The sequence below is a fragment of the Heterodontus francisci genome, chromosome 14 (assembly GCF_036365525.1).
Source record: "Heterodontus francisci isolate sHetFra1 chromosome 14, sHetFra1.hap1, whole genome shotgun sequence".
Classification (NCBI taxonomy): Eukaryota; Metazoa; Chordata; class Chondrichthyes; order Heterodontiformes; family Heterodontidae; genus Heterodontus; species Heterodontus francisci.
Genome location: NC_090384.1, coordinates 91,827,060 through 91,849,424, shown reverse-complemented (window position 1 = coordinate 91,849,424; position 22,365 = coordinate 91,827,060). Strand labels below are relative to the sequence as shown.

At 42.9% G+C, this 22,365-nt stretch overlaps 1 long non-coding RNA gene across 1 annotated transcript in view; it reads left to right on the top strand.

Annotated features, from left to right (window-relative positions):
• The first annotated feature begins 5,198 nt into the window (after window positions 1-5,198).
• Window positions 5,199-22,365, top strand: part of LOC137377342 (uncharacterized) — a 57,252-nt gene continuing 40,085 nt past the window's right edge. Inside the window, exon 1 of the long non-coding RNA XR_010976397.1 lies at window positions 5,199-5,289. This is a non-coding gene — a long non-coding RNA (uncharacterized lncRNA). The remainder of the gene's footprint in view (window positions 5,290-22,365) is intronic.

The window sequence follows — 22,365 nt, the reverse complement described above, 5'->3', positions numbered from 1 at the left end:
ACTCGCCTCAGGAATCCTAGCCTCTGACCTGCTCTTGTAGCCTCGGTATTTATATGGCTACTACAGTTCAGTTTCTGGTCAATGATAGCCCCTAGGATGTTGATAGTGGGGGATTCAGCGATGGTAATGCCGTTGAATGTCAAGAGGAGGTGGTTAGATTCTCTCTTGTTGGAGATGGTCATTGCCTGTCACTTGTGTGGCGCAGTGGTTAGCACCGCAGCCTCACAGCTCCAGCGACCCGGGTTCAATTCTGGGTACTGCTTGTGTGGAGTTTGCAAGTTCTCCCTGTGTTTGCATGGGTTTTCTCCGGGTGCTCCGTTTTCCTCCCACATGCCAAAGACTTGCAGGTTGGTAGGTAAATTGGCCATTATAAATTGCCACTAGTATAGGTAGGTGGTAGGGAAATATAGGGGCAGGTGGGGATGTGGTAGGAATATGGGATTAGTGTAGGATTAGTATAAATGGGTGGTTGATGGTTGGCACAGACTCGGTGGGCCGAAGGGCCTGTTTCAGTGCTGTATCTCTAAAAACAAAAAAATGTTACTTGCCATTATCAGCCCAAGCCTGGATATTGACCAGGTCTTGCTGCATTTCTACACAGACTGCTTCAGTATCTGAAGAGTCACGAATGGGGCTGAACATTGTGCAATCATCAGCGAACATCCCCACTTCTGACCTTATGATTGAAGGAAGGTCATTGATGAAGCAGCTGAAGATGGTTGGGTCTAGGACACTACCCTGAGGAACTCCTGCAGTGATGTCCTAGAGCTCAGATGATTGACCTCCAACAACCACAACCATCTTCCTTTGAGCTAGATATGATTCCAGCCAGCGGAGTGTTTTCCCCCTGATTCCCATTGACCTCAGTTTTGCTAGGGCTCCTTGATGCCATACTCGGTCAAATGCTGCCTTGATGTCAAGGGTAGCGTGATGGAATACTCTCTACTTGCCTGGATGAGTGTAGCTTCAACACTTAAGAAGCTTGCGCCATCCAGGCCAAAGCAGTCCACTTGATTGGCACCCCATCCACCACTTTCAACATTCACTCCTTCCACCACCAACGCACAGTGGCAGCAGTGTATACTATCTACAAGATGCACTGCAGCAACACGCCAAATCTCCTTCGAAGCACTTTCCAAACCTGCGACCTCTTCCACCTAGAAGGATAAGGGCAGCAGATGCATGGGAACATCACCACCTGCAAGTGCCCCTCCAAGCCACACGCCATCCTAACTTGGAAATATATAGCCGTTCCTTCACTGTCGCTGGGTCAAAACCCTCCCTCCTAACTGCTCTGTGAGTGCACCCGCATCAGATGACTACAGTGGTTCAAGAAGACGGCTCCCCACCACCTTCGTAAGGACAATTAGGAATGGACAACAAAAGCTGGCCTTGCCAGTGACACGCACACCCCATGGAATGAATTTTAAAATATCAGTCGAACCACAGTGACATCGTTAGAGCTAAATCTGCATGTTTAAAGAAGAACCCCACCAGTTGCTAAGACTGGCATGGTTAGAATTGGAAGCTGCAGGAACTCCCATGGGCGATTTTAACTGCCTGCCCTCTCAGATTTCTGCCTGGAGGGCATAGTTAAAATTAAACACACATTACATGCAAAATACTATCAGATAGTCATGGGTCACCTGTCTGCTGCAAAAAAGTGTGGGATTCTTCTCAATTCTCACAGAAAAAGGGGCTGCTGATAATGCAGCACTATTGAACCATTCACGGGAAGCACACAGTGGATGGTCTTTGTCATTTGATCTCCTGGTGTCTCTAATTGTGATGTATGAGAATATTCCATGTAGATGGAATGATACATGTTGTTAATTACTAAAACATTGTACATTATCGTTCCCACCCCACACACATCCCAGTTTAAATCAGCTCATAGTAAATTTATTGATAATAAAATTCAACTGAGAGATGATCAAATATAGAAGTATAAAATTTGACTGATTGATTGGCTGTTTTATTGGCTCAGATGATAGTACCATTGCCTCTGAGTCCGAAGGTTGTGGGTTCAAACCCCACTCCAGCAGACCTTAGAGTATAATCAAGGCTGACAATTCGTATCCCACTGTTAGCGATGTGTTCTCCCTGATGCAATCTTAAAGTAAAACTCTGTCTACTCTCTCAGGTAGACATAAAAGATCCCAAGGTACTATTTGAAACAGAGAAATGAAGTTCTCCTTGTCTCCTTTCCAACATTTATCCTTGAATCAACACCTGAAACAGATGATCTGGCAATTTATTTCATTGCTATTTTTGTGATCTTGTTATGTGCAAATTGGCTGCCTAGTTACCTACATCATCGAAGTGACTGCAATTGAGCAAAAACATAATTGGTTGTAAAATGTTTTGGGACATCCTGAGGTTCTGAAAGGCACTACAGAAGTGCAAATATTCCTTTATAATGCACTCATCCTGTATCTCAGGAAAACAAAGCTGTATAGAGGTTTCACAGATGTAATAAACTGGAAAACTAGTGGAGTGGAAAGACACTTCAAAGTGGTAGAGAGAGCACGTCATATGAAAAACATAGATTACAACATTAAGGGGAGGAAAACTGGTCTGTGGTGAAAACGCAAAATGAACAATAGTGAATTGGAGACTGACTTTTCCATTGATTTCAAAAATGACTTTCCTTTTGCATTTATCTCAGTATGGTAGCATTCTTGCCAATCCAGTTAGTAATTGTGAATTAAAGGCTCACCCCAACACTTGAACACATAATCCAGATTAACATATAAAAACAAGAAATGCTGGAATCACTCAGCAGGTCTGGCAGCATCTGTGGAAAGAGAAGCAGAGTTAACGTTTCGGGTCAGTGACCCTTCTTCGGAACTGACAAATATAAGAAAAGTCACAGATTATAAGCAAGTGAGGTGGGGGTGGGGCGAGAGATAACAAAGGAGAAGGTGTAGATTGGACCAGGCCACATAGCTGACCAAAAGGTCACGGAGCAAAGGCAGACAATATGTTAATGGGGTGTTGAAAGACAAAGCATTAGTACAGATTAGGTGTAAATACACTGAATATTGAACAGCAGCAAGTGCAAACCTGAAAAAAACAGTGGGTAAGCAAACTGAACAAACTAAGATGAAATGAAATAAATGCAAAAAAAATTGTAAAAAATGTAAAAAAAGAATGTAGAAAAAAGGAAGAAAAAATAACTAAAAATGAAAGTAAAATGGGGGGCTGTCATGCTCTGAAATTATTGAACTCAATGTTCAGTCCGGCAGGCTGTAGTGTGCCTAATCGATAGATGAGATGCTGTTCCTCGAGCTTGCGTTGATGTTCACTGGAACACTGCAGCAATCCCAGGACAGAGATGTGAGCAAGATTAATCCAGATTAACACTTCGGTTCAACAATGTGGTTGCATTGCATCTGCTCTCTTCTGGATGAGACTTTGAACCAAGGTTTTATTTGCCTGTTCTGATGGTTCTGCTGGACATAATAGTCTCCGTGGGAACTTTTTGAGGAAACAATGAGAAATGAGAGATTGTGAAACCTAAGCAGTTTGTATATTTTTGTGTCCTGGCCCAACTTTCCTTCCTCAACCAATAACATTAAAATAAATGACCAATTAGGTCATTATTTTGGATATGAGCATCGCTAGTGGGGCCAGCATTTAATGCTTGTTCTAGGAGGCCTTGGAAAAGTGTCGTCTTCATTGACCTTCGACAGTCCGTGTGCTGAAGGTGCTCCCACAGTGCTGTTGGGTAAGGAGTTCCAGGATTCTGACCCAGCAATGATGAAGGAACAATGGTGATATCTGTTCAAGTCAGTATGGTGTGTGACTTGAAGGGGAACTTGGAGGTGATGATGTTCCCAGGCGCTTGAAAGCAGAGAGGAAAGTGCGTGAGGCTTCAGAAGTTAATACTGTGCGGGCTTCCTCATCTAGCCTTGTGTTTTATGCCGACACCATTTGTGACAAGGACTGTTGCTGGTGAATTGAACTCTTCAGCCACTCATGACGTGGCAAAGTAACTGAAGTGCTTTGGCACTTTCACCATCCTGTTTGGAACTGGGCAGTTGCCATTAATATTTTTATAGTCCAGAGGTTGCCTTGATAGTGTTGCTTCATGTTTATAATTAATTTCAGATGTAAAACTGACAAACAAGGTGTTGTGAAACCCAAGCAGTTTGTATCTCCTGGAATCCTGGTTAATGAATGATGATTTACAGCCCAGTGGCACATGTGTGGTTAATAAGTGTACTGAAAAGTCTTTGAAAATGCAACATCTTCAGAACAAATTGAAGATTGCAGTATCTCAGCTGTAAACACTAATCTGAAAAGACCATGAACTGGAGTTAATGCAGCTCAGTCCACAAAGAACTGGGGACAGCTGCCATATTATGGGAAACAAGATACAACTTGAGTAAAAGTGAAAGCATATGAATATAGTATATCACTTTTAATCTCCTGCTCTCGTTACTATGCCTAATTTTACTAGCTGCAACAAAGAACAAGAAGCAAGGATCGTTATCCAGCCAAATGTATTAAACTGGGCTAATTTGGATCTAATTAAAACAGCTAGCACACTATACACTGAGAAATATGTTTAAAATCTCCCGCACATATATAATAGCACAAAATTTCCAGATTGTTTTAAGTACTTGAAACAAATCCTTTAAAGATTTAAAATTGCAGATGTGTTCCTCACTTACAGCCTATGCATTATGATCTGGGTCTCCTGTTGAACAGTTTTCAGTAATTATCCTAGTGCATGTCTACTTCAAACAAAGATCATCGAACTGAAAAGTTAACTCTGTTTCTCTCTGTCCACAGATGCTACCAGCCTGCTGAGTATTTACAGCATTTTCTGATTTTATTTCAGATTTGCAGCATCCACAGTATTTTGCTTTTGCCTGAAGAGGAAAATTGGGTGGAAAGGATGACACGTGTGTTGCATTCATTTAAAGAGAAGGAAAATTAGACGGGTTTTGTTGGGTCATGTAATGTTCCACACCAGATTTTCTTCTCTGCACACAGCTCAGGCGATGCTTTACGCCTGAACAGTATATATGAAAATCTACCCTCTGGTTTGGATACTGTGCACAACATTGACCTGTGGACCATGCAACCTGGCAATGAGTTTGTCAGATGAAACATTAACCTATTAATATGCACCTTTGTTATGTCTATCCAGAAGTGAATTCCAAGTATTCCAAGGGCTAATGGGACAATTAAGCCTCTGGCCTTAGATGCAGAGAGTTAAATGGAAGGAATCTTGAAAGCATGGAACCTAGGTAGGTCCCAAGAGGACGAGAAGTAAAAGTGAGTACCAGAGTATGTGCAGACTGTTGGTAAAGAGATTCTTCACATACATTGCTGTCAAAGGCAGAGTGCAGCTTGATAAGATCAGGCCTTTCACTGCGGTTATTGTTTAATTTCTATAAATAAATCTATTTAATTAATTCAGAATCAGGGCACAGCTTGAGTATGGGGGATAATAATACCATCTTCTGGAATGGCTGGGAGAGAAATAAGTGCAGTGGGCACTAAACATCCAGGATTGTGTGGCTTCTACAGGGGACTAAGTCTATGCAGGGTCAGAAAACCCTGCAAGTTTCCCTTACAGGAAATGTGGCAAGAAATTGACAGTGGGGGTGGAGAGGGGGTTAGTTATTTAGCATATCCAAATATTACACTAAACTGGTGGCAGTGATTTCCAGTCCTGTCCCAGGAGCAGAGGGTGTAGACAGGAATGTCTGATGGGAGAAGGTCACTCAGATAGGCTGCAGCAAGGATATGGAGTAATTTGAAGAGGGGATCCTGAATTTGATTCAAAGAAGCTTACAGAGCTGGTCCAGGTTGGTGAAGATAGTTGTGAGGATCCATTCGGCTCATCCTTCCAGACTTATTCCAGTGAGTCATCTTACATTATTTTCCAAGAATTACATAGAATTACATAGAACAGAAACAAGCCATTTGGCCCAACTGGTCTAGGCTCATGTTCTTATTTAGCTTCCCATTAAAATATAAGCAGCATTTAGAGATGCGTTGTGGTGGGGGGTGGGTGTTGGTGGTGGAGGAAAATAACTGGGACCCACAATGGGACAGCTCCCTGATGCTGGGGAACATTCCCAGGGGTGGGCAGGAAAAAGGATTGGCTGCCCGCACCACAGAGGTGAGCAGCCAATTTACATAATTAAGGCCCCAATTAGGAGCAATTTTGCCTGCACACCAGCATTTCACCGGAAGTAGAGCAGCCCACCGACACGCATGGAGGCTGCCAACTTAGTGGAAGTAGCCTCACTGCAGCAGTATGGGGTCTTCGGAGCCGGAGGTTCCATCCCCTAATGATGGAGCCACGAGCAGAAAAGGCTGCACCCATGGCCCCAAAGAGCCATCTGAAGGAGGTTTCCCTCTGATCCAAGGGGAACCAGCTTCCCTCCTCTGAGGGAAATATATTTAATTTTACTCCTCCAATGGCATCTCCATTTTGAGATGCCCTCCTAGTCTCCAACCTGCCTCAGCAGTGCCCACCTCTCCTGGTAGGGCTACCAGCCCTCTGATTCTGCCAGCAGAGTTGGGAGTCTGCCCACTGCCCTTAATAGGATGGTGATGCCGGATGCAGCCAATTAGGAGGCCACTTCCCAGAAGATTGCACCACCAATCTTACTGTTGGTAAGTGCCGGATTGGGATCTGCATTTGGTCCTGATGTCAGGGTCCGGAAGCCCACTGGAAAAACCTGAGTTGGAGACAATCAGAAACGTTACATCGAACCCAGAAGAAACTGAGATAGAGCCAAGAAAGCAGCAAAACCTTGCTTGCAACCTGTCTATGAAGAGTGCCTTTAATGTCGCAAAATGTCCGAGGGCATTTCACAGGAGCATTACAAAGCAACATTTGATGGCAAGCCACATTAGACAATATTAGGTTAGATGACCAAATGCTTGGTCAAAGACAGAGGTTTTATGGAGTGTCTTAAAGGAGCAAAGAGAGGTAGAGAAGCAAAGAGGTATAGGGAAGGAATTCCAGAGCTTAGGATCTCGGCAGCTGAAGGCTGGTGGGGAAATTAAAATTGGGGATGCTCAAGAGGCCAGAATTAGATGAGCGCAGAGGATTGTGGGGCTGGAGGAGATTACAGAGATAGGGAGGGGCAAGGCCATGGAGGAACTGGAAAACAAGGATAAGAACTTTAAAATTGAGGTGTTGCTTGGCCTATTGACCTATTGATGTAAACCAATACAATGAGCTACCTGGAATGTTGGACTGGGGAGATAGAACACTCTACGGTAATCTGTACAAGGAGAAGACTGATTTAGAACTTTGACTTAACTGAATTCCTCTTATATAATAATCCTATTTCATTCAAGAGCATGTTAGCTTGCCAAAAATTAGCCCTGGGTGCAAGTATTTCCTACTCATAGGGCTGGATTTTGCCAGCCTCTCGACGTCATGGGTCACGACAGGGAGGCCTGTAAACTGCTTGCGGGAGTGGCCCACTATGACTCACGATGCTGAGAAGGCCCAGCCGGATCTTAGCGGCAGTGACAAGGCCTCAATGTGGCCCTCCCCCACCCCCCCACAACGCTTGGCGGCGAAGCCTTCATTAAAATATTGAAATAAGGTTAATAAAAATGTAAATCAACTTACCTGCTCCCGGAGGCCATCCCACCCCGATTTTACAGTCGCCAGCCGCAACCCATGCGCCTTTGGAACTCTGTATGGAGTTTCAAGGCGAGACACTGGTGGGGAGGGGGGGAGGAATAAAATTCACAGGGCGGGAGGGTGGTGGGGGGAGCGGGAAAAACAATCCTTATTGGCTGTGGGGATGGTGGGAAGGGGTTTAGAGTCAAAAGGAATAAAGTTTGGTGGGAAAGGTCGTGAGTGAGAACTCACTTTTTGGGGGGAATAGGGCATAAATCTAAGTATTTTGCGTTGGGGGGGGGCGCGATGTGGGAGAGAGGATTGCAGGTGTGGGCAAATCTTTTTTGAACTTTTTATGGACTGGCACCTTTTAAATATTTAAATCTCTCTTGAAGGGCTCTTTAAAAATGGCGCCGGCGCCTGTGCAGTGGTGCCAGATGCCATAATATCGCGGGGGGCTGTGCGGCAGCTGATCAGTGCGGAGAGGCCACTGACTTCAAAGCACTCCGCCATGATGTGCAGCAGGCTAATAAAATTCAGCCCATAGAGAAATCTGAGTGGTCACTAGTCTTTGCACTAGTCCAAAATAAATAAACCGTATGTAGGCAAAATTACTTTCCTGTATCTTCAAACCACCAAGTATTCAAGACAGCATACTCTTCTTGACATAGTTTACCTCTGGAGTATGTCACAGCTGCAGCCACTTGGCAATTCATTTTAGTCTTGTTTTAAATAAACTAGGTTTACATTAGTGAAAATGAAAATAAACCTTCGCTGAATTACAAAGGCAGATTTACATATTCACTAATCATCAATATTATTTGGGCACACATCATTTGGGCATAAATTCTGTCATGCAACCATGAAATGTCACAGTTTAGAAGGCCTTTTTAATCTAAGTTCTTTAACCCTCTTGAGTACTGAAAGTGTCTATCAGTTTATGAACATTCACACCATGGTCATTTGACATTTGCAAGAGAACCTGTTCGGTAAATTCCTGCTTCTTAATATTACTGTATAGAATTAAAGAAATATGTAAACATTTTTAATGGTCATGGTATCATAAGGTTTCGATTAACTTTGGAAAAGGACAAGGCGAAATCTAGAGTAAAAATTGGGGAGGGCCAATTTCAGTGGGTTGAGAACGGATCTGTCCCAGATAAGTTGGAAACGAAGATTGGCAGCAAAACTGTAACAGATCAATGGGCTGCCTTGAAAGAGGAGATGATTCTGGTACAGTTGAGGTACATTCCTACAAGGTGGAAAGGTAGAGCAACTAAAGCCAGAGCTCCCTGGATGATGAAAGAGATATAGAATAAGATGAAGCAGAAAAAGAGTGCATATGACAGATGTCAGGTTAATACAAGTGAGAACCATTTAGAATATAGAAAATTCAAAGGGGAAGTTAAAAAGGAAATAAGACAGCCAAAGAGAGTATGAGAAGAGACTGGCAGTTAACATAAAAGGGAACCCAAAAGTCTTCTATCGGCATATAAAAGTGTAGTAAGAGGAGGGGTAGGGCCAACTATGGACAAAAAAGGGATGGAGGCAGAGGGTGTAGTTGAGGCAGTAAATGAGTATTCTGCATCTGTCTTTATCAAGGAAAAAGATGCTGCTAAAGTCCTCGTGAAAAAAGATGCAGCTGAGGTGCTGGATGGGCTAAAAATTAATAAAGGGGAAGGATTACAAAGGTTGAAGGAGTACTTAAGGTTGATAAGTCAACAGGAACAGATGGGATGCATCCGATGTTGCTGAGGGTAGTAAGGATGGAAATTGCGGCCATAATCTTCTGATCCACCTTAGATATGGGGGTGGTGCCAGAGGACTGGAGAATTGCAAATGTTGCACCCTCCTTCAAAAAAGGGTGTAAGGATAAATTCAGCAACTGTCGCTGGGTCAAAATCTTGGAACTTCCTCCCTAAGAGCACTGTGGGTGTACCTACACCTCATGGCCTACAGCAGTTCAAGAAGGCAGAAAACCACCACCTTCTGAAGGACAATTAGAGATGTGACCCCCTCACATCCTAAGAATGAATTTAAAAAATAAAACTACAGGCCAGTCAGTTTAATCTCAGGGGTGGGAAAGCATCTAGAAACAACAATCCAGGACTAAATTAACGGTCATTTGGATAAGCATGGATTAATTAATGAATGCCAGCACAGATTTGTTAAGGGCAAATGGTGTTTAACTTGATTGAAATTTTTGACGAGGTAACAGTGAGGGATAATGAGGAATGCGGTTGATGTGGTGTATACGAACTTACAAAAAGTATTTGATAAAGTGCCACATAATAGGTTTGTCAGCAAAGTTAGAGCCAATGGAACAAAATAGACAAGATCAGCACAGATACGAAATCGGCTGAGTGACAGGAAACAGAGTAGTGGTGAGTGGTTGCTTTCTGGAGGGAGGTATACAGTGGGGTTCCCCAGGGCTCGGTACGAGGACCACTGATTTTCTTGATATATATAATGACCCAGGCTTGGGTATACAGGGCCCAATTCAAAATTCGCAGATGACACAAAACTTGGAAGTACTGTGAACTGTGAGGAGGGTAGTGATAGACTGCAAGAAGACATAATTATGCTGATGGAATGGGCAGACACCTGGCAGACAAATTTAATGCTGCAAAACGTGAAATAATGCAGTTTAATCTGAAGAATGAGGAGATGCAATATAAAATGAAGGATATAATTCAAAAGGGAGTGCAGGAACAGAGACCGAGGGGTGTATATATATGCACAAATTGTTGAAGGTGGCCAAGCAGATTGAGAAAGTGGTTAAAAAGGCATACGGGTTTCTGGGCTTTATAAATAGAGGCATAGAGTACAAAAGCAAGGAAGTTATGAGGAACCTTTATAAAACATTGGTTCAGTCTCCAGTGGAGTATTGTGTCCAGTTCTGGGCACCACACTTCAGGAAAAATGTAAAAGTTTTAGAGAGGGTGCAGAAAAGATTTATAAGAATTGTCCCAGGGATGAGAAACTTTAGTTATGTGGATAGATTGGAGAAGGTGGGTTGTTTTCCTTAAAGAAGGTTGAGAGGGGACTTGATAGAGGTGTTCAAAATCATGAGGAAGGACAGAGTGGATAAAGAGAAATTGTTCCCATTGGCGGAAGGGTCGAGAACCAGAGGACACCGATTTAAGGTAATTGGCAAAAGAACCAATGGTGACATGTGGAAAAATCTTTTTAGTCAGCAACTGTTAGGACTTGGAATGCACTGACTGAGTGTGGTAGAGGCAGTTACAATGGGGCTTTCAAAGGGAAATGGATAAGCACCTGAAGAGAAAAGGATTGCAGTGCTACGGGGAAAGGGTGGGGGAGTGGGCTAACTGAGTTGGTCTTGCAGAGAGACAAATGGTCACCTTCTGTGCTGTCACCATTCAATGTTTCTATTCTTGGAATGTCTTACTGATTGGAAATGGTGTTCCAAGGTTAAATTTGAGTCCAATTGGTCTATACCCTAAATATTTGTGCAACATCAGGTGCTCAGACTGTGGACCATATTTAAATCTCCTTCAACGAACTTTCCCCATGAGCAATACCTTGGAAATTGTGTGTTGGGCTGCTTGGAGGAGTTGGGGACTGATGCATTATCAAGAATTGAGCGTTTTAACACTGAAGCACCAGCCTTCCCTCAGCTTTATGCTGCTAATCGCTGGTCATTATCTCATCGCTGTTTGAGGGACATTGCTGTGCATAAATTGGCTGCTGCATTTCCTACATTACAACAGTAACTACTTTTCTAAAGTATGTCATTGGCTGTAGAGCACTTTGGGATGTCCTGAGGTCATGAAATGTGTTATATACATGCAAGTTCTTTCTTAATATCGTTAACTCAAAGTCAGCAAAGCAGCAGAAAAATAACTGAAGTACAAACATGCAAGCTTACAGGTGGTACAATTGAGTTCCTACTGTTGGACGTAGCTGCAAGGCGTAGGACAAGAGAGTGAAACAAGTGGGAGGTTTTCTCCAGGCTGTCCCCAAATGTGTCATGGATAGCATTGATGACGACTTGGGAGCAGGTTGCTCAGCACTCCCGCCTTGGATCACAATGTCCATGAGCTGGAACACGCATTCCTTGGAGGAAATGTCCTTTTAAACATTCTGCACTGTGTGAGCCCATTCTTCACTTCAGCAAAATTTCAGGGGAGATGGTGGTGTAGTGGTAATGTCACTGGACTAGTAGTCCAGAGGTCAGGCTAATGCCCTGGGGATGTGGGTTTGAATCCCACCATGGCAAATGGAAAATTTAAATTCAAGTAAGTAATAAAAAATCTGGAATTAAAAGCTAATCTCAGTAATAGTGCCATGAAACTATCAATTGTTGTAAAAAGGAAATCTGCCATCCTTACCCAGTATTGCCTACATGTGACTCCAGACCCACAGCAATGTGTTTAACTCTTAACTGCTCTCTGAAATGGCCACTCAATTCAAGGGCAATTAAGGGTGGGCAACAAATGCTGGCCTTGCCAGTGATGCCCACATCCTATGTAAGAATAAAAAAATGAAATAGCAGGAGAAATGCCTTACACAACCTCATGTCAAATATTATCAGCATTATCCACATCCCTTTAACATCTCATACTACAATTAACTTAGAAGGAAATTATATAGCAACAAAAACTTGCATTCATATAGCACCTTTAACATAGTAAAACATTACAAGGCACTTCATACAAGCATTAGCAGCCAAAAAATTGACACCAAGCCAAAGAAGAAGGCATTAGGACAGGTGAGGTGGGTTTTAAAGAAGGAGAAAGAGGTAGAGAAGCCAAGAGTTTTATGGATAAAAGCAAAATACTGCGGATGCTGGAAATCTGAAACAAAAACAAGAAAGCATTTCTTGTTTTTGTTTAAGAGTTTTATGGATGTGGGTTTCAGAGCTTAAGGTCTAGTTGGCTGAAGGCATGCTGCCAATGATGGGGGAAGGAGGTCAGAGATGCACAAGAGGCCATGATTGGAGGAACGTGAAGTTCTAGGAGGATTGTAGGATGGGAGATTGTCACAGAAATAGTGAAGGGTAAAGGTCGTGGAGGGAATTGAACACCAGGATGAGATTTGTAAATTTGAGGCATTAGTGGATCGGGAGGCAATGTAGGTCAGCCAGCACAGTGGGCGATAGATGAATAGGAGTTAGTATATGGGCATCAGAGTTTTGGATGAGCTCAAGTTTTGCCTGGACTGCAGCCCTCGAAGTGTTAAGAACAAGACCTAAAAAAAGGATTTGCATACCAGCCAATGTTTTGCTATGTGATCTTCAGTGTTATTAAAAGCAGGGTAAACTTGGCAATCCAAAAGCTAGAACCAAGCTATACTTTATGCCATATACAGTATATGGCATCAGTTCCAACAATGTGTCCAATGCAAGGCATTTATCACCCTTACTTCTGTTTTATGCCTTTGACTTCCCATAGTGTGCTCATCGTTCCATGTGCAGTTATTTGCTTGGTAGATTTTATTTTACAAAGGTAAAATAAATTAAGGATGCATTTTTTATTGCTTATTACTTCATAGAAACCTTACCATTGTCACAGGCAAATCTTAACAATGCCAATCAGCAAGAAGTAGGGACTAGGAATTCATTGATTGAGTGGTTTAAAAATGAGAGATGCAGCGAAAGCTTTGTTATCCGGCATGTGCCGGACCTGAGAAGTGCTGGGTAATCAAAATTTCTGGTTAATCAAGAGTTGGACTTATCAAGATGGATTGAGATCCGACGTTCTGTTCCGAAGTTATTGCCAGAAGACCAAAGGATACACAGGGCCTGGCACTGGGAAAGACAATTTTTAATTTTCCCTTAATCCTTTGGGGTCTGTGCAGCAGTACACCTATAGTACGCATGAGAGTCAGCCCTTCTCAACGAGCATCACTAACCAATGCCAAGAACAATCGAATGCACTCAGGAAAGCTCAGCCCGAGAGAGCTTTGGGAGATTTTGGAAATTCCAAATAATAGAGCTTTCCATCTGGTAAAGTGCCGGATAACAAAGCTTTTGCTGTAGTTAATTAATAAGGAACAATTGGCTGAACTGTACAGGGACCTGAGGACAGAAAGGTCAATTAAGAAAGGTTAGCATGAAAAGTTCTTCAATTAACCTGGTATTCTTAACGCAACAGAATCCCTTATTGCTGGTGATGGCTTGCTCAAGCTGAACAATATGGGGATAATGTTGACTTAAATAGAAATAAAAATTCAGGAAAGCTGTATAACGGCCTGCAGTTTCACTATCACCTGTTCTAACTATCACATGTTCTAACTATCACACAAAGTCAGAACAGTCCCTGGTGTGTGTTTAGTCCCTGGCAGCTGAGTGTGGATAGACTGTTTTATTCTTTTAGTGATCAGTAATGAGGGTATCAGATCCCTGCAATCTACTGGAGGAGTGAGAGGTGACCTGACGGTGGAGTGGGAAGTTGGGGTGATAGTGGAAGTATCCATTCATATGCTTTAGTGGATTACGAGCCTCAGGCTCTGGGTTCAGTTTTGGAGTGGTAAACCCCAATTTTCATAGCTCTTTCCTACCTGTCAGCTGTGGCTCAGTCGGTAGGTCACTTACCAGTGAGTTAGAAGCTTGTGAGCTCGAGTGCCACGCCAGGACCTGAGCACAAAAAATCAAGGCTGACATTCCGATGCTACACTGTTAGGGTTGCCATTTTTTGGATGAGAGGCTAACCTGAGGTGTCATCTGTTGTGTTGTGCTGTGTTTTCTTAAGTCTTCATGAAATGGTAACCGCAGATTCAACACAAACACTGTTTATTATCTTACATTGCATGATCTCAGGCCCAGGTCTTTTCCTCGCTGGTCTGGGTGTGCTCATTGTAAGCCATGTGCTGAGTGTGTCTCTGAAAATGGTGTCTCCTTATATATGTATGATGATGTCATTAGTTGTATCAGTGGTCTGATCTCTTAAAGTTGAAGTTTCTTAAAGGTGAAGTCACCAGTACACTACATTGCATCATCTATCCTCTCAGGTGGACATAAAAGATCCCATGGCACTATTTTGAAGAGAGCATGAGAATTATTCCTGATGTCCTGGGCAATGTTTACCCCTCAAGCAACATCACAAAAACCGATTATCGGGTCATTATTACATTGTTGTTCATGGGAACTTGCTGTGTGCAAATTGGCTGCTCCATTTCCTACATTACAACAGTGACAACACTGCAAAAGTACTTCATTGGCCACAAAGTACTTTAGAACTTCCTGTAGTCACAAAAGGCGTTATGTAAATGCAAGTCTTTCTTTTACCTTTTAGAACCATAGAAAGCCATGAAACCATAGAAAAAGTACAGCACAGAAGGAGGTCATTCAGTCCATTGTGTCCGTGCCAGCTGAAAAAAACTAGCCACACAATCTAATCCCACCTTCCAGCACTTGGTCCATAGCCTTGCAGATTACAGCACTTCAGGTGCATGTCCAGGTATCTTTTAGAAGAATTGAGGGTTTCTGCCTCCACCACTGTTCCTAGCAGTGAATTCCAGACACCCACCGCCCTCTGGGTGAAAAAGTTTTCCTCATGTCCCCTCTAATCCTTCTACCAATCACCTTAAATTTGTGCCCTCTGGTAATTGACCTCTCCACTAGGGGAAACAGGTCCTTCCTGTCTACTCTATCTAGGCCCCTCATAACTTTGTACACCTCAATTAAGTCACCCCTCAGCCTCCTCTGTTCTAAGGAAAACAACCCTAGCCTATCCAATCTTTCTTCATTGCTGCAATTTTTAAGCCCTGGCAACATTCTTGTAAATTTGCTCTGTACTCTTTCCAGAGCAATTATGTCCTTCCTGTAATGCGGTGACCAGAACTGTACGCAATATTCCAGCTGTGGCCCAACCAGCATTTAATACAATTCCAGCATTACATCCCTGCTTTGGTATTCTATACCTCGACCAATAAAGGAAAGCATTCCAATAATACTTGCATTCCATATGCCTTCCTCACCACTCTATTTACCTGTCCTGTCACCTTCAAGGACCTGTGGACATGCACTCCAAGGTCTCTCACCTCTTCTACCCCTCTCAATATCCTCTCATTTATTGTGTATTCCTTCGCTTTTTCGCCCTCCCCAAATGTATTACCTCACACTTTTCCGGATTGAATTCCATTTGCTATTTTTCCGCCCGCTCAACCAAACCATTGATATCATTCTGGAGTCTACAGCTATCCCCTTCACTATCAACTGCACGGCCAATTTTTGTGTCATCAGAAAATTTCCCAATCATGCTTCCCACATTCAAGTCCAAATCATTAATATATACCACAAACATCAAGGGATCCAACACTGACCCTGTGGAACGCCACTGGAAACCGCTTTCCATTCGCAAAAACATCTGTCGACCATTACCCTTTGTTTCCTGTCACTGAGCCAATTTTGGATCCAACCTGACACCTTCCCCTGTATCCCATGGGCTTTCATTTTACTGACCAGTCTGCCATGTAGGACCTTGTCAAATGCCTTACTAAAATCCATGTAGATCACATCCACTGCACTACCCTCATCAATCCTCCTTGTTACTTCGTGAAAAAACTCAATCAAGTTAGTAAGACATGAACTTCCCATAATAAATCCATGCTGACTATTCCTGATTAATCTGTGCCTTTCCAAGTGGCAGTTTATCCTGTCCCACAGAATTGATTCTAATAATTTACCCACCACCAAGGTCAGACTGACCGGCCTATAATTATTTGGCCTATCCCTGGCACCCTTTTTTAACAATGGTACAATGTTTGCAGACCTCTAAACGTCTGGTACCTCGCCTGTATCTAGTGAGGATTTGAAGATGATCCTCAGAGCATCCGTTATTTCCTCCCTGGTTTCCTTTAACAACCTGGCAATTCATTCACTTTCAAGGATTCAGACCCTCTAGTACTTCCTCTCTCATTATGCTTATTGTATCTAATATTTCACACTCGTCCTCTTTAACTACAATGTCTGCATAAACCCTCTCCTTTGTGAGGACAGAGACAAAAAACTAATTAAGAACCCTGCCCACATCTTCTGCATCCACACATACGTTCCCTTGTACATCTCTGATAGGCCGTACTCTTTCCTCTTGCTCTTAATGTACTGATAAAATATCCTTGGGTTTTCCTTGATTTTACCTGCCAATAACTTTTCATGTCCTCTCTTGGCTTTTCTAATTTCCTTTTTTACTTTACTCCTGCATTTTCTATACTCGTCTAGGCTTTCTATAGTATTTTTAGATTTTTTTTTTTTTAGTTTAGAGATACAGCACTGAAACAGGCCCTTCGGCCCACCGAGTCTGTGCCGAACATCAACCACCCATTTATACTAATCCTACACTAATCCCATATTCCTACCAAACATCCCCACCTGTCCCTATATTTCCCTACCACCTACCTATACTAGTGACAATTTATAATGGCCAATTTACCTATCAACCTGCAAGTCTTTTGGCTTGTGGGAGGAAACCGGAGCACCCGGAGAAAACCCACGCAGACACAGGGAGAACTTGCAAACTCCACACAGGCAGTACCCGGAACCGAACCCGGGTCCCTGGAGCTGTGAGGCTGCGGTGCTAACCACTGCGCCACTGTGCTTTGTGATTGTCATAAGCTTTCTTTTTCTACTTTAACTTACCCTGCAAGCTTCTAGATAACCAGGGGGCTCTAGCTTTGGTAATACCCTGCAGAACCCTGCAATACGGTGGCAGTCCGTGTGCCAAAAGCATGAACTCTTCAGAAGCCATGTCATGGATAAATTGGCCAAGGTGAGAGTTTATCCAGACTTAAGGTTAATTTGGATTATAAATTTATAAATATATGGTTGTCAGTCAAGTCTAAGAGATAATTCCCTTAACGGTATATTGAACAAAGGCACCACCCAATGCAGCAGACTGAAATTAAAGCAGAATGCACTGAACATAAACATCAAGCCAACATCATCAGAAGAGAAAAGGACATGTTAATGTTTCAGTCTTTATACAGGTTTTTTCTTTTTAATTATGGCTCACTTACTGGTCTGTGTTGAGTCAGTTAATCTCAGGTGGAACAGCAGTAGAGTGTTATAATTGATCTGACAGTTAGGAAAGGGAATAATCAGCCAGGGTCCCATCAACCTAATGACTGCACAACAAACCCTGCTGGATAGTGCTTGAGGACAGGGCCAGGATTGGGAGCGATGATGTTCACAGTTGAACAGCCTGCAGACATTCACAGCTTCTGGTTCATACATGAAGAATGGTCACTTGGACATGACACTGTGAGGACTGTCAACACCCTTGAAATCGCACTGCAGCAAAAAATTGGGATGTTGAGGAAAGAGAGGAGCAAAAAAGGAGAAAGGAGGAAAAAAGAAAACTAATAACTCTTGAGAAAAGGGTAAAACAACATTTTTTCCAATCCACAGTTGTTTAAAATCAGAATTCAGTTAAGTTTGTATAGAGAAGGCTGAAAGTTAAAGGTCATTGGAACTGCAAGTGTTATCTGTGAAGCCCCAATCACATTCAATTTATTATTCTATGACTTGAATCCTAAATATGAGTGGGCCAAGCTTGGTGAACGCAAGAGATAAGATCAAGCAATGGCCGATTAAGGGACAATTGCACTGGCAATAAACATAGAGCTGAATTTTATCAGTGAAGGTGGCGGCCTTCTGACATGGAAGTGCCGCCTCACAACCCCCGCGATGTTACGTGCGGGGGCTGATTTAAATGGAGGGGGTGGAGCGGCTGCCTCCGATGACATAGAGGGGATGGCCACCAAATAACCGGCAAGGTCATCTGGTGCCACCGTGCAGGCATTGGTGCCATTTTTAAAGGGCTTCAAGCCCTTCAGGTTATATTTAAATATTTATAGGTTCCGGTGAGCTTAAAAAATTAATAAACGTTTAATGTAACATTGAATCCCTATCCCCCCCCCCCCCCCCCACTGAGTCATAAACCTGTAAATTGACCTATCCCCCCCACAAAAATACACTTTTTGAAATTCTGAATGTAAAATCGGCGTGGGATAGCCAGCGGCGGCAGGTAAGGTCATTTGCACGTTAATGTGGCTAATTTCGATATTTTAGTGAAGACCCACTGCCGCAGCGAGGCCTCGCCGTCGGCGCTAATATCTGGCGGGGCTTTCTCGGCATCATGGGTCACGGTGGGCCGCTCCCGGTAGCATTTTATGGGCCTCCCCGCCATAACCCGCAGCGTCGAGGGGCTAGTAAAATTCAGCCCATAGTTTCAATGCTTTTGCCATCACTTGACGGTTTACAAGGTGGGTTTAATACAGCAGATAGTACCTACTGACAGTATTCTAAAAATACTATTTCAGACCATTATTACAAGACAGATTCCATCATCAGAAGTCTTCCTGCAATGTCCTTTTATTTTAGTCATGGTTTAAGCCTCAGAAGCTAGGACTTGCCCATCAAGGTGGAAGTGATTGTTTAAAGGGAAGGTAAGATTGCTTCTCCAGGCTTTTGCAGCTTCTTGGGATTGCCTGCAGGAACCTGCAAAAATATTTCCACCACTTTATTCACCCATGTTGACGCCTTCTACTGAAGGAGAATTATCGTATCTGAAGGCTGCCTAAATGTGCTTCCCCCTCTGGGAATCTTACTTTCCACGATGTACACATTGGAGAAAGATGAGCAGCAGGAGGCAGTAAGGGAAGTCAGACTAATCAGAGGAGAGGAGGAGACCCATCCAGGAGGATGTATCAGTCCCAGACAAACTTTCCAGGAGTCTCCAAAGTAAACTATCGCAAAAAAAAAAGAATTTAAATTTCTGTTTATAGTAATAACCACACTTAGGCAAGTCCAAAACACTTAATAGTGCAGGTTTGCAAAAGGCTGTGGCTTAGGTACTCCCAAGTATGTCCAAGGATACTGCTGTAGTTTAACCAGCTAATAATATGTAGCTTTCCAGTGCAGAGTATTGGTAGGCTTCCCACTACCTTTTCTGCTGGGTGCACCTTATCCATTTGAGCATTGGTTTGCAGACTTCTCTGGGATCAAATCTCTGGTCTCAGGTCCATCAGGCTGACTGACATATCAACAGTGTCCTGAGCTCCCATACCCTTGCATAGCTCAGATATTGAATTTGGCACACAGAATAAACTTGGTTCCAATCTTACACAACTGTACACATTATCCTGGAGCTAACTCAACCCGAACTAGCCAGCCTTACCTCTGCCTTCCCAAAGTCACTGGTCACCCAAGTCTTTAGCTGCTTCTCTGTTACAGACCTTGTTATTTTGCTTCCCTACCCCAAGCCATGTATCTTTCAGCTTCCTACTTTGCCCCAAAGAAACAGATCATTCAGTCTCAATTAAACCAGGTTGGTTTGATCAGGTTCCCTCAGTTACTATATTATCTCCTTTTTCTGTCAGGATGTTATAAGCCACATTAAAATTAACAAGCAAATGACTCATATATATTTGTTACAGCTATAAATTGGATGACTTAACTTACAGGAGCTAAATTATGAAGCATTACATATGAATATCAAGAGTTACTAGCTTTCTGTGGGGCAGCACAGTGGTGCAGTGGTTAGCACCGCAGCCTCGCAGCTCCAGCAACCCAGGTTCAGCTCTGGGTACTGCCTGTGCGGAGTTTGCAAGTTCTCCCTGTAACCATGCAGGTTTCCACTGGCTGCTCTGGGTTCCTCCCAAAGCCAAAGACTTACAGGTTGATAGGTAAATTGGCTATTGTAAATTGCCCCTAGTGTAGGTAGGTGGTAGGAGAATTGAGAGAAGGTGGGGATGTGAGAGGGAAATGGGATTAATGTAGGATTAGTATAAATGGGTGGTTGATGGTCAGCACAGACTCAGTGGGCCAAAGGGCCTGTTTCAGTGCTGTATCTCTCTATGACTAGCAGTAATCATCAGTTACTCATGTTTTTTTATCCATTCATGGATGTGAACATTGCTGGCAAGGCTAGCATTTGTTGCCCATCCCTAACGGCCCTTGATAAGGTGATGGTGAGCCTCCTTCTTGAAGAGCTTTAGTCCACATGGTGTAGGTACACCCACAGTGCTGTTGGGAAGGAGTTCCAGGATTTTGATCCAGTGACAGCGAAGGAACGGTGATATAATTCCAAGTCAGGATTGTGTGTGGCTTGGAGGGGAGCTTGCAGGTGGTGGTGTTCCCACGTATCTGGTGCTTTTGTCCTTCTAGGCGGTAGAGGTCACGGTTTGGAAGATGCTTTCAGGTCCAAGAGTACAAATATAGTTGTGCCACTTAATTTATAACACTGCATTATTTTAGCAGCATACTCTTGACAAATAAGTGTTTTAGATGGAACATACCACTATGTAATTTGCACGTTGAAATTGTATTGCACTTTACACGATCACAGCAAAGGACTCTGTGTAAATAAATTATTACTGAATACACTATCATTGCTGACTCTAGCATTCTGAGAAACTAAAATAGAGTCAGCAGTTCTCAGGATAGCAGAACAACCTCTGAGTAATGGTACATTCACCATTTTGAACTGTTTGCACTGTGGGGCAATACAGCAAGGGAGTGTGATCAATTCTTCTGTCCTTTAGATGAAAAAAGCAGCTGCTAACTGAGTCAGAGGTTCCTTCCATACATGTTAACACTTGCCAACCCGTGGCTGCAGTACGATTTCTGCTCCTGAACGTGACAAGTCAGGCTGGACAAATGGTTGCCTTTCACTTAAGTGCAACTGGGTGCATCTATTAATGTGTTTACATGTTCACCATATTTCAGTGTCAGCTTCATCTAACTGCACGTAAAGTACACACAGATATCCCACATCTACTTTGTCCAGCTATATTTTACCATGGCTGGTTTACATGTACTAAAACATTTACACCAAATTCTGCAGCATATGTAAACACTTTGATGCACTACAGAGGACAGAGATATACTCATGCATACATTTACACGTTTAAGAGGTCTTCTTCCAACAATACTTTCTGACACTTGATGTAAAGATGAAAAAGTACAGCCGTATAAAAGGCTTTTACTGTGCCGTTAAGATAGAGTTGATGTAGCCTGTACATGTAAACATTCGGATGAATAAACTACTGTCAGACTGAAAATTTGCTTCAGCATAATCTGATCTGAACCAATCTGGAACTGAGCCACTGCAGTTTATATTGATAATTCAACTGTCATCAGTAGGGAAAGTTACTGAACAATTATTACAATGACTTAATCAATGTAAATTATTGAGTTCTGGTACTCAACGACCATCCATCTGTTGGGTTTAGTTGTATTTGTATTAGTAGTGTTGTAGGATGTTCTAGAGAAAGTCTTAGATTTCAGAAAAGGCTAAATAACAACTCTTTATTATTTACAGTTACAGTTGTATGATTGCCTTTAAGAGTGATGTTTATTTAGGATCTTAGTATGCTAATGTCCTAAGTCATATGGCCACAAGCCAGAGTGACTCTGCAACTGTAACACCCAGAGTAAGAATATAGAACATAGAACAGTACAGCACAGTACAGGCCCTTCAGCCCACGATGTTGTGCCAACCCTTTAGCCTACTCTAAGATCAAACTACCTACATACCCTTCATTCTACTATCATCCATGTACCTATCCAAGAGTCGCTTAAATGTTCCTAATGTATCTGCTTCTACTACCACCGCTGGCAGTGCATTCCACGCACCCACCACTCTCTGTGTAAAGAACGTACTTCTGACATCTCCCCGAAACCTTCCTCCAATCACTTTAAAATTATGCCCCCTGGTGATAGCCCTTTCCGCCCTGGGAAATATTCTCTGGCTATCCACTCTATCTATGCCTCTCATCATCTTGTACAC